Source organism: Molossus molossus, unplaced genomic scaffold, assembly GCF_014108415.1.
Source record: "Molossus molossus isolate mMolMol1 unplaced genomic scaffold, mMolMol1.p scaffold_m16_p_6, whole genome shotgun sequence".
NCBI classification, from domain to species: domain Eukaryota; kingdom Metazoa; phylum Chordata; class Mammalia; order Chiroptera; family Molossidae; genus Molossus; species Molossus molossus.
In genome coordinates this window covers 86,953,220-86,963,423 of record NW_023425399.1, presented here as the reverse complement: position 1 = coordinate 86,963,423, position 10,204 = coordinate 86,953,220, and positions in this window count along the sequence as shown.

Below are 10,204 nucleotides of genomic sequence, written 5' to 3'. Positions count from 1 at the left end.
AACACCTGCGGAACTGTGGCGAGGGACTTGGTGAGCCGGCGACAGATCCCTTCCCCTATGCCGTTTTTTGACGTGAATGTCGGAAAACATCTTTCAGGAAAGCTCCATGCGGCAGAGTAGATTTCCTGGCTACAGAATGAGTTCTTCCTTAGTTACCTCCACCCCTATCTCTCAATTAGATTCACTGATGTATTTCCATTCTAACTTTCATCCGGTCCTCTTGGGTTTCCCCCCAGATCATTGGCATGCCTCCGAATCCCCAGGAGGCCTTGTTAAACTACTCATTGCTGGGACCCACCGACTCAGTAGGTCTGGGGTGGGAGCCTAGGTTCTCAGGTGATCCGACTGCAGTTGATTCTGGGACCACACGTTGAATACCAAGGCCGTACAAGTAATGTTCAGCAATGAATCCCTGAATTTCTGGGAAGCTGGTTTTCATCTATTCTGCCATCAAGAAAGGGCATGGGTCTCTTTATAAAAAGTGTGCTTGCCAGTACAATCCTCACTGTGACTAAAGGCTCAGGGTGAAAAGAAGGACCTGAAAAGGGGGGTGGGGCAGCAGAGCCTCAGGGTAGGAAAGGATATTACTGTGTTCTTGGAAATATCTGGGGTAATAAAAGGGGAATTAGGAGAAGAACTGAGACATATGAGACATGCGACTTGGGTTAAGATGCCTGGAAGAAAAGGTGCAGGTATGAGAAAATGGTGGCTGGCTGACATGATGGTTAAGGTAGAGGGAGAGAGCTTCTTGTTCCAGCTCAAGATCCTCTTGGAATACAGTGATACCTCGGTTCTCGAACGCCTCGAATTTCGACCAAATCGGTATTCGACCAGGAGATTCTAGAAACTTTTGTCTTGGAATCCGAACAAATATTTGGAACTCGAACTTCCGAGATGAGCCGAGTTGAGCCTAATGGCGTTCATTCGGCCCAGCGCGCCTTGCTTGCGTCATCAGTGTGAGTGCAGAGAGAGAGTCACGCTTTGTGGAGAGAGTCACGCTTTACACTGAATTTAACCCTTAGACATACTGTACACTTTTATTTCTTGTTGAGACTTATGTTTTTCTACATGTTATATACAAATTAGGCCAGTAAATAGGCATTTTCTGGGGCTTGGAACGAATTAATCCAGTTTCCATTATTTCCTATTGGGTTTCATTGCTTCGGTTCTCGAACAATTTGGTTCTCGACCGTCCTCCTGGAACGAATTATGTTCGAGAACCGAGGTATATGAAATCTTCAGGATGTATGAATGAGACCCTGATATACCTAGAAGGCACTTGTTTGGGCCCAGCCCTCACAAGTAGTGAATGCAGATACTTTCTTTTAAAAACAGAGTTACTGAGGTATAAAAGACATACAATAACCAGCAAATATTTAAAGTATACAATTTGATAACTTTTGTCATATCCATACAAATGTGAAATCATCACCACAACCAAAACAGTGAACATATCCAGCAACCCCCAAAGTTTCCTCCTTCCCTTGGTAATCCCTCCCTTTCCTCCCACAGCCCCCTACCAGTGTTCTGCTTTCTTCTTCTTTTGAAAAAAAATATGTTCTTACTGATTTTTTAGAGAGAGAGGAAGGGGGAGAAACATCAGTTGGCTGCCTCCTGCAGGCCCCCTACTGGGGATGGAGTCCAGCCTGGGCATGTGTCCTAACTGGGACCTCTCAGTCCATGAGGCAATGCTCAATCCACTGAGCCACACCAGCAAGGCATGCTTTATGTTATTATAAATTAGCTTTCATTTTCTAGAGATTTAATTAAATGGAATCATATAGAATGCACTCTTTTTTGGTCAGGCTTTTTTCACTTGTTTTGAAATTTATCTATATTGCTCTTGTATCAACAGTCCATTTCTTTTTGGTGCTAAATATTCCATTGTAAGTATATACCACAATTTGTTTATCTGTTCACCGGTTGATGGGCATTTGGGTTATTGCAGTTTTTTATGATTACAAATAAAGCTTCTATGAACATTTGTGTATAAGTATTATATGGACTTATTTTTTTCTTACACGGTAGGTGTATGTTCAACATTTTCAGCAACTGCTACACTGTTTTCAGAGTGACTGAACCATTTTGCATTTGTATGAGAATGCCATAGTTGACATACCACTTTTAACGGGTTTCTAGTAAAACAGAATGAGAAAGTTAATCAAAAGTTAATTCTCCTATATAAAGGTAAAGGGTTTTGTTGACCTTTTATCCAGATGTGATGATATGAATATAGATCTTTGGGTGTTTAACTAAGGAAATGAAGCTGTTCTTTCAGATTATGTTAGATTTGTTGCTTTTGGGTGTTTTACCAGAAATGTTACAGTTTGTGTGTGAGTCTGAGAAACCAGTTTGGAGTTTAACAGTTTGTTGGATTGGCCAAAACAAACCTACACCCAGCTGTGATCCACACCAGCTGACACTGAAGAGGTTCCTCTCAGTAAGATAAGGAATTTAGAGGTTTCCAGAGAGATTGGGAATGATAATATAGGCATGGGAAACAATATGAGATTCTCAAGAATTAAACTGACAGGCCACCCACCAATATTCTACCGGATTTCTCTTTCCTATTCCATTTCCTCTTGGAGAAAACTAGGCCAAATTAACATGTCTGATTTAGACTAGATTCTAGAGAAGTGGTTCTTAAATTTTTTGAGATAATGATGAAAACTATGGCCCTTTCCCTCAGAAAGTTGAACATAAACATCCACATATGAACTTCTACTTATCGTGTATTATATTACATTGGAAGTAAATTTCATTTGATACTTAAGCTATATAAGCAGTCGTCACAAAGAATAAATTTTAATGTAAATATCAATTTGCAGTTCCAGGTAAAAAAGGAACCTAAATCAAAATTGTGAAGCCACATAAAAAAATTAACTTTCCTGTTCATCAAATCAATATTAATAAGTAGGCTGCTACTGTTTGTTTTGAACAAGACATCTAAATAAGGGACAATATGACATTTTTGACATGTTAATGTGCATGTCCAATTGACTTTGACTTTTAAAAAACAGAACCAGTGTTGAAAAATCAGTTTCAGAAAAGCACATATTGGCCACTATAATCAGAGTTCCCAAAGTTCACTTTGGCAGAGATGGGTAGGCTTGTATCAAGGAACACCAGATTTCCCCGAGGACTTTAAAGCTGAATTCAAATCAGATCATTTCCTTTATCTCCAATCAATGAGGTCATTGGCATCAGTATGAAAAGTGTTCGATTTTGAGTAACTGAAAATCAAGTCACAGCAGTTTAAATAACTCTTTGTTTGTATTTATCACATTGTTGTAGGTTGAATTTTGTCCCTGAAAAAGGTATGTTCAAGTCCTAACTTCTGGTACCTGCAAATGTGATTTTATTTTATTTTTATCCTCATCCGAAGATATTTTTACATTTATCTTCAGATAGAGGGGGAGGGAGAGTGGGAGGAAGAGAGAGAAACATCGACATGAGAGAGACACATCGATTGGTTGCCACCCGCACAACCCCAACCGGGCGTGGGGACAAACTGCAATTGAGGCAAGTGCCCTTAGTGGGAATCGAACCCAGGACTCGGTCCACGGGTCAACGCTCTAACCACTGAGCCAAGCCGGCCAGGGCTGCAAATGTGATTTTATTTGGAAATAGAATCTTTGCAGATGTAATCAATTTAAGGTAAGGTTATACTGGATTAACATGGGTCCTAATCCAATGACTGGTGTCCTTACAAGAAGAGGTAAATTCAGACACAGAGGAGAGGTGCCACTTGAGCATGGAGACAGAGACTAATGTGATGCATGTACAAGGCAAAGAAAACCAAGGATTGCCAGCAACCACCAGAAGTTAGGGACAGATGTGGAACAGAGCCTTGAAAGGGAGCATGGCCCTGTCAGCACCTTTATTTTAGACTTTTAACCTTCAGACTGTGAAAGTAAATTTCTGTTTTATTAAGCCACTCTGTTTGTGGTACCAGAAGTGGGCTACTACTACAACAAACACCTAAAAATGTAGATGTGTATTTTGAATTGGGTAATGGCTAGTGGCTAGAAGAGATTTAAAGTTCATAATAGAAAAAACCTAGGATGCCTTGAAGAGATTGTTAGTAGAAACATTGACATTAAAGGTGATTCTGGAAAGGGCACAGAAAGAAGTGAAAAGGACTATGAGAAATATTCTCTCATCTTAGAGAATACGTATATTTTCATGAACAGAATGTTGCTAGAAGTAATAAGCATTAAAGATATTTCTGGTGAGGACTCAGACAGAAACAAGGAAAACATTATGGGAAACTGGAGAAAAGGTGATCCTTATTATAAAGTAGTAGAAACTGACGGAATCATATTCTGCTATTGGATGGAAAATAAAGTTTGTAAATGATGAACTTGGATATTTAGCTGAGGAGATTTCTAAGCAAAGTGGGGAAAGTGTGGCCTGGTTTTTCCTTTAGTAAAATGTGAGAGGAAAGAAATAAATCGAGCAAGGAACTGTTAAGCACAAAAGAGTCAGCACTTAATGATTTGGAAAATTCTCAGCCTATCCAGATAGCATGTTCTGGAGACAAGGCCGTGAGGGTAGCTGGACAACCTTTTGGTGAAGAGATTAGGTGTGTGAGTCATAGATCTAATAAACCATCTCAATAGAAACCAGGAATAGAAGTGGGGTTATCCAGGAAGGATCTGTGGAGAACCCTTGCAACTAATTGTGTGGATCCCTTGATATCCATAGACCAACATGGTTCTTGAGAATGTTACATTACTGAAAACACTGCCAGCTTAGACTGAATTGGGCAGACACAGGAAGAAACAAAGGAAGGCTGATATGCTTCTGGGATTCCACATGCAGGAAATGTGCCACTACTGAGGGCTGGGAGACCAGGGCCACCTCAGCTGAAAGTGGCTCAAGGGCCAATAAGGCCTATATGGCCTAGAGATTGGGGTTGGTTGGGTCTCTGTGGACCCAGAAGCTGGGGCTAATGGGGTTTCCACTGGCCCAGAGGGCAGAGTGAGACACAGAGTAATTTGGGAACTTTGGAAACATTTGGAAATTAAATAACACTTATCTAAATAACTTGTGGTTCAAAGGAGAAATTAAAGAGGAAATTAGAAAATATTTAAAACTTAATGAAAAGGAAATGCAACATAAAACTTTATGGAATGCAGCTAAAATAGTGCATAGAGGAAATTTTATAGCTTTAAAATGCCTATGTAGAAAAGAAAATCTTATAATGGTAACTTGAGCTTCCACTTTAAGAAACTTGAAAAAGGAGAGCAAACTTAATAACAACAACAAAAAGCAGAAGGAAGGAAATAACAATGATTAAAGTAGTAACTAATGAAATAGCAGAAAAACAATAATATCAAATTAAAAAATTTGGTTCTTTGAAAATACCAACAAAAATTGACCAACCTTTATAGACTAACCAAAGAGAGACAGAAAGAGAGATTACCAAAAACAAAAAGAGGATACACTACCAACCCTAAAGAAATTTAAGAGTATAGGGAAATACTATGAACAAAAAATGGAAAAAATGTCCTCGGGTGAGGATAAAAAACAAACAAACAAACAAACAAACAAAAACACCTTTTAATTCTATCAACTCATCCAACCAGTGCCCTCTCTTTTTCTTTCTTGCGCTACATTTTTCAAAAGTAATTATTACACATTTTTGGTACTTTATACCATACACTGTCTTAACCCCTGAAAAGAATATTTCACAGATAACATCTTTCCCTGGCCCTTCTGCCCCTCCCCCTAATCCAATGCACCTTAGTTCTCACCCACCCTCCTCTCGTCTTGGTCTCATCTGCTAGTCACTAGTTCTCTTTCCTGAAATGCTCTCTTGGATTTTATGTTTGAACCATCTGGGCTTTCCTGTTCTGAGCAGCTCCTCTATCTGATCTTCCTCTTCATACCCCCAAACATCAGTATTTTACAATTCTGTTTATTTCCCACAGGATCTCCCTTGGCGATGTCATCCCCTTCCCCATCTTCAATCTGATTTTCAGTTGTATAAAATCTTGCTTAGTTCACATTTCTAACCGCCCGTGCTCTTTCTCGATTTTTACCCTTTAATCCATTCTACACAGTACTGTCAGACAATGTCCTGAAGTACACTTCTGGACTGATCCGTACTGATTACTAACTGCAACCCTAACTACTGAGTCTTGTATTTGAAATTCTCCAAACCTGGCCCCAACCTAACCCTTAGCCTAGGTTCCCATCAATGAAGATGCTGGGCTAATTTGGACCAAGCCCTGAACTTGCCACTGCTGTGCTCTCCTTCCCACATGGTAAACACTGCGCTTCTTTAAAACAACGTTTTAGTCAATCTTCAGGGCTTAGCTTGAATAGCGCATTCTATGAGAAAATTATTCTGACCTCCTGCCTCACCCTCCCCCGCCCTTGCACTCCACCGCAGGATCTGTCCTCTGCCTTGCACCCTCGCGTCGCCTTTCCTGGGCAGGACCCCTACCCCCACTTTCCTCCCCCATAGCTTCTTGGGCTGCATTGCAGACAACGTGTTTGTAGGTTGTGAATGTGCCCTTGTCCTCTTTTCCCCCCAAATTTGAGAACTTAGGTTCTGTTTTTATCTTCTTGATGCTATCTATACCAAGCTCTAGCACTCTCTCTTTTTTAAACGTTTTTATTCATTTTTTACAGAGGAAGGAAGGGAGACTGATCGAAACATCTATGTGGGGGACACACACCGAGCTGCATCCTGCACGCCCCCACTGGGAATCAAACCGGACCTCTGTCCATGGGACCACGCTCAGTACACTGAGCCACACCGGCTGGGCTCTTTCTCTCTTTGAAATACGTTTCCTCTTTCCGTTGGCCGTCAACTGTTTTAATTAGCACTGTCCCACCAGGTCCCACCCAAAGACTCGTTTCTTCCCAAACCCGCTCGCCTCTTCCAGATCCCTACCGCGCACCCACCGTGCGCCGGCTACAGAGCTGCAGTCCTCCGGGCTTCCTAGAGGGGCGCGCAGCCCACTTCGGGCTCAAGCAGCCCAAGCCCGTCTTGCTGCCCCTCTGGGGTTGGGTCCCTGCAAACGGCGGAGCGAAGGCTGAGTGAGGCTGCACGGCAGCGCGACCCTAGGTGCTCTCCAAGCCGCCAGTGTCTGTGTCACCCTCCCCGCCGCCGGGCCTCGGCTGCCTCAGCCTGCCTCTGTCACGCGCAGAGCCCACAGCTGCACCAGGTGGCGGCCTTTCCTCGACGCCACTACCCGCCAGCCCACTGTCGGTCGGTCCGTCCTTCTTGCACTTGCTGGTTTGTCCGCTCATCCACCCGCCCTTGCGTCCACTGATACCCCAGGCACTCACCGGGCGCCTTCTGGGTGCCAGGCCCCAGGCGAAGGGATCGGAGATGCACCGTGGAATCTTCTCACGCAGCCTAAGCGCGTGCCTGAGTGAGGTCTCAGCTCTCCGCCTTGACTTCCCGTCTAGCTTGGATGATTTATCACTCTCGGGGCACTTTGTACTTCCCCCTTTGTAATTCTTATCACTATTAGGTTAGGTCATTATGTGTGCTTTCTCTTTAAGGAGCCCCGATCCTCACTATTTTTAAAGTCTGCCGTGGCAGGGCCACTGTCTTATTTACAACTCTTTGCTCAGAGTCCAGCACCGTGCCTGCACAAAGTGGGCACTCATAACATTGTTTGTTTGTTTTTGGTACGTGCCCCTAGCGGAACCGAACCCGGGACTCTCTGGTCCACAGGACCACGCTTTAACCGCTGAGCCAAACCGGCCAGGGCGGCACTCATAACGTTGTTAAGTGTGTGACAAACAGGCTTAAAACAGGTAGACAGCCCTGACCGGTTTGGCTCAGGGTTCTCAACCCGTGGGTCGCGACCCCTTTGGGGGTCGAACTACCCTTTCACAGGGGTGGCCTAAGACGTAACAGCAACATTATAGTTATGAAATAGCAACAAAAATAATTTTATGGTTGGGGGGGTCACCACAACATGAGGAACTGTATTTAAGGGTCCGGCATTAGGAAGGTTGAGAACCACTGGGAGGGTCGCCCAAGGACCAGAGAGTCCTGGGTTTGGTTCCCGCAAAGGGCATGTACCTGGGTTGCAGTTTGTCCCAGGCCGGTTAGGGTCGTGTAGGTAGCAACCAGTTGATGTTTCTCTCTTTCTCTTCCTCCCTCTCTCCCTCCTGCTCTGTCTGAAGATAAATGCAGAAATGTCCTAGGGTAAGGATAATAAAATAAATAAATAAAAGTTATTAAAAAAAAACAAAAACAGGCAGACAGTGCTTGACTCTAATATAAAAGCTAAATTCGTGTTTTTGTTATGATTAAATAAGCAAACAATGCAGATAACCTTATGATAGCATCTGTGTTGCAGCAAGCAGTATTGCTCAAAAGTGCCCTGGAGGTACTCTCTGGGTTGCTACCTGGGACCAGGAAGGGCTGTATCCAAGCTCAGTGCCTCCCAGCCCCTCAAGTGTTAAGCAGCTGGGTTCCCTAGACAACTCCATAAAAAACTGACACTTAAATCCAGACTTCTGGTCCGATGCTGTCCACTTATGCTCCCACTGATAAGCCTGGCAAATTTAGGACTAATCCATGGAACTCTAATGTAGAAGAGGGTGGACCAGTGAAGAAGGAACACAAAACTTCCTTTCAGCCACACACACTATGGGGGACAAGTTGATGAGGCATAATATTTATAATAAAAATAGAATAATATCACAAACCTATTGAAATTAAAAGGCAAGATACATGACATAGACCAGTGATGGCTAAGTAAAAGGTACATATCAATGTGATGCAATTCTTGGTAAATGCTACATGCACATTGATACACAGATCTGATGGTGCCTTGTCATGGGATTTCTTAAATGTCAGTTGTCACATAATAACTAAAGACATGTATTAGGTATTTTTCTTATACTAAAAATTTAAGAAGAAAATTGCTGGAAGTTTCTCTGTGTTTAGGTAAGTGTGTATGGAGCATCTCTTAAATCTGGCAAAGTACAGTTTAGGAAATGCTGTTTAGTAGGCATCTCATACCTAACTTTCTTCATTGGCTCAGTAAATACCATGATCCTTTCAGCACCAGAGCCAGCCAGAAACCCGGAGTCCTTGATTTCTCTCTCTTCCAAATCCTTATCTGATGTGTTCCTAAGTCTGGTCAAACCTCCCACCTTTATATCTGCTGGCTCACATAGCTCAGGCCCTCATTGCCCAAATGGTTGCAAGAGAATCCTTCCTGTCTCTATACTCCACACCACTCTGGGTAGGTAGACTGACCCTCCAGACATCCTCGTGGCCTTGGGGATCAAATGCAAACTCTGTACTAGAACATCTCAGACCCTTGGTGGCCTGGCTTTTCCTCTATAGGTGCGTCCTCTCACTATTTCTTAACTCTGTCCTCAGCTGTAGCACAGGATTGTTTTTTAAAACTTGGCTGTTCAACATAAGCATTTGTGGCACTTAACTGAAGCTTCACCCATGGAGATTAAGTCTGTTGTGGGGTCCATGCTCGGTGGATGATTTTGAGCCATAGCCAGGGGTAACAAGCACTAGTCTGGCCTTCCTAAACTACCTGCAGTTTTCTCAGAGGGCCACATCCTTTTATACCCACTCTTCTCTTTTTCTGAATGACCTTTTTCTGTATCTTCACCTGGATCACTCATATCAGACTCTGCTGGGATGCCTTCCCCAGGTAGGCAACTCTCTCTGGTCTTAGTTGTCTGCTCCTGTGCTACCTTATTTGCTTCTCTCCATCCTTGATTGATCACACGGTGTTTGTCTACTTACCTGACAATTTCTCATACTAAATAAACTAGGAGTCCTTGAGGACGGACCTTTCAATCCTGAGAGTCCTGTTCAATACGCTGCCTAGCACATAGCTCAAGTATTTGTTGAAATAATGTATGAAAGCATCCACTCCTTTTTCCTTTGTGCCATCTCAGAACCTTGACTTAAAGTCAAGAATATTTCTTCCTTGTTTGTATATTGCCCCCCTGGCCATTCTCTTGGTTTTTTTAAAATTGAATTTATTGCCCTGGCTGGTTTGGCTCAGGGGTTAGAGAGTTGGCCCATGGACCAGAAAGTCCCGGGTTTGGTTCCCGCTGGGGACATATACTTCAGTTGCAGTTTGTCTCTGGCTGGTTGGGGTTGTGTGGGTAGCAACCAGTTGATGTTTCTTTCTCTCTCTTCCTCCCTCCCTCCCTCCTGCTCTATCTGAGGATGAATGCAAAAATGTCCCCA